General features: G+C 53.9%; 1 pseudogene; it reads right to left on the bottom strand.

Moving 5' to 3' along the window:
• Positions 1 to 652: 652 nt before the first annotated feature.
• LOC118618185 lies at positions 653 to 2,594 on the bottom strand (annotated as a pseudogene).
• Positions 2,595 to 3,132: the final 538 nt, after the last annotated feature.

The raw sequence follows: 3,132 nt of genomic DNA, 5'->3' as shown, positions 1-3,132 counted from the left end.
GAGAGAGAAAGAGAGAAACACTGATGTGAAAGGGACATATTGAGTGGCTGCCACCCACACGACCAACCAAGGCCAGGGACAAACTGCAACCGAGGTACATGCCCTTAGTGAGAACCGAACCCCAGTCTCTCTGAACCACAGGCTGACGCTCTAACCACTGAGCCAAACTGGCCAGGGCAAAAATAAACATTTTATTGGGAGTTTAAATTGCTCCCAAAACTCCATAAACACAAAAAGAAATAGGGTCCAGATGGAGAAGCAACAGACTAGAAAACGCAAAACGGTCACCAGCAGGCTTGGTGCAGGAGCTGGGGCACATGGGGATGGCAAAGAGAGGGAGGAGGGCAGAGAGGCTCAGAGGCAGAGAGAAGGGGGTCTTTTGCCCAGGTCCACCCACCACTGCAGGTACAGGAAGAATGACACACTTTTCAGTTCTCTTTCTTTTAAATATTTGTTGTTGTTGTTGTTGGTTTTGTTTTGGTTTTTTAAAAAGCCTTAAGATCACCTACTGGTCTACAAAATGTAAAGTGTTGTTACCAGTCACTTCATAGAACAGTTCAGAGTGTTCAAATACTGACCAATAAAGCGTCCCCCCCCTGAATCATTACTACAGAATGAGTCGCTTGACATCCTGTATAGGTTACATGGCAGCTTAGTGCCCAGACTTGGTGACCAGGGAAAGAGGCGGGGCCTGGAATACCTGGAGGGCCTGGAGTGTGGCTGGAGGAAGGGGGAGAGAGAGCAGAGCTGTGAGCATGGACTGGAGGGGAAGGAGTTGGGAGAGGAGGGTCAGGGCTGGCTGCCCCTCTGGCCAGAGGAGGTGGCTGCAGCCTTAGTTGACAGGAAGGCAGCTGAACGAGAGCCAGCTGGGCCCAGCTCTGGATGGGCAGTGAGGGACAGGGACTGGCGGTGAGGGCCAGAGACTGGCTTGCTCTGAGTGGGTTGCAACAGGGGTAGTGGGAAGGACCAAGGTTGCTGCAGTGGAGGTAGCTGGAGTCTACCATGGGAGGAGGCAGAGATGTCACAGGGCTTTTCAGGGACAAGCACTTAACACAGGGTCTCTTCCTTTTGGAGGCCAGAAAACCCTGTGCCTCTTGGTCTTGCTGCTGGGACTGTGTCTGCAGAACTGTCTCTCTCATCCCCTTCTTTTGTTACTGTAGTTGTCCCAGGCTGACCAGGCTGGTAGAGGTGGGAGTGAAGCTGCCCCTCCTTCTGGGCCGTTTCCTAGCACTTGGCCTGTTCTTCTTTTTTACAGTCCTCACCCGGGGATATTTTTATATTTATCTTCAAACAGTGAGTGGGAAGGAGGGAGAGAGGGAAGGAGCGAGAGAGAGAAAGAGAGAGAGAAACATGGATGAGAGAGGGACACATCGATTGGTTGCCACCCGCAGGACTAGGGACGAACCACAACCGCGATACATGTCCTTGGTCAGAATCAAACCTGGGACTCCCTGATCTGCAGGCGGAGGCTGTCTAACCTCTGAGCCAGACCGGCCAGGGCTAGACTGTTCTCAGGACAGGCTGTGCCACTTTCTTCCTCGGGCTTGGGTAATGGCTGCACTTTCCTTCAGAGCGCACCCAGCCACCTCCCGGGCCCTCATCCCCTTCATATATAACATGAAGGCATTAAGAGGTTTCTTCATGTGGGGTTTGTTTTCCTCCTCCTTTTTTTTTTTTCTATGACTGGTGATTTTGCCCTAAGGCTGAGCTCAGGCAGGGGTTGCTGGGTCCTGCTTGACGACGATGGGGACTGGAGACCATGGTGGCCTGGGGAATCCCCGAGGTGGGCAGAGCAGGATGGTCCAGAGCCCCCATGACAGGAATGAGGGCAGCGCAGGGATGCCGGAAGCCACCAGGAGGACGGGAGTACCTGGGCTGGCCAGGCAGTGGGAGGAGCCAGCCGAGGGGATGGGGTATTTGTCCCCCAGCTCTGGGAGACAGTCGGTAATATGGAAACAGTTCAGATGCATGAGGGGACCGGGGATTTCTGTCTTTGGATCATTCTCTGGGGGAGGTGTGTGGGAAGGGAGCCAGGGGTAAAGTGGTTGCTGTGGGCGACGAGGAGCATCAACAGGTGCATGTGATACAGGTGTTAACTTTATTAGACAAGTGTGCTGGGGAGGGTGACCTGGTGTCCTTAACTATAGAGCTGGGGGTGACAGCAAAGAAGGGCCATTTTATCTGCAGGTGCCTGCGTGCTCCTGCGGGAGAAGGGGGTCGGTTGGGGAGGTATGGGCAGCTGAGGTCCGGAATCATCAGGAAAGGGTGGGTACCCAGAGACAGGGTACCCGGGACAGGGTTCCCTTGAAGAACACACCGTCCTGGAGCCTTCTCACTTCCGTGAAATAGTCCCTGGCTTCTGAAAGGTCCCAAGAAGGCTTGGAGCATCTCCGCTGTGGAGTCCAAGCTGCTGCCCTGGTTTCCAACTCGTTGGCCAGGGACAACCTAACCTCCTCCAGGTCCCGCTGCCCCAAGACACTGTCGCTGCTTGGCTCCTTCTCCTCGCCACCTTCCTCCTGGAAGGGCATCAGCTCATGCTTCCCCCCGAGGTCATTCTCTCCGCCAGCCTCAGGGGCTCCCAAGCCACCACCGCCTCAGCCGTCTGGGGCCAGGTCTCCACTCGGGCTCGGGCTCCCCAGCCAGCGCCCCTGCATCCTGCTCGCGCCACAGCTGCCACAGCAGTAAGTCTGAGCCGCCCGCCCGCCCTTCTGGCAGGAAGAGGGGCCAGCGCAGCCCCTGGGGGCTCAGCGGGAGCCCAGGGCTCCCCATCTGGCCCTCAACTGTTCTGCGTGCGCCCTGGCCCTCAGGGGAGTGGAGAGCTGGCTGGAGTGTAACTTTTAAAGATTTTTTTCCCCCTTATAAACAACTTTGCTGGAATAGAATCCACATACCATGGAAGTAACCATTTTAAAGTGCACAATGTTTTTTAAACATTCAGAGACTTGTACAACTATCACCCACCACCATCTAATTTTAGAATATTTACATCACCTTCTTCAAAACTCTGTAGCCATTAGCAGTCACTCTCATTTCCCCCCTCCCACTAATCTACTTTGTATCTCTATGAATTTGTCTGTTCTATGCATTTTATAGAAATGAAATTATAAATCATTGTCTTTTGTGACTGGCTTT

This window comes from Molossus molossus, unplaced genomic scaffold (assembly GCF_014108415.1).
Source record: "Molossus molossus isolate mMolMol1 unplaced genomic scaffold, mMolMol1.p scaffold_m16_p_1, whole genome shotgun sequence".
NCBI classification, from domain to species: domain Eukaryota; kingdom Metazoa; phylum Chordata; class Mammalia; order Chiroptera; family Molossidae; genus Molossus; species Molossus molossus.
This window is presented reverse-complemented; position numbering and strand designations above follow the sequence as displayed.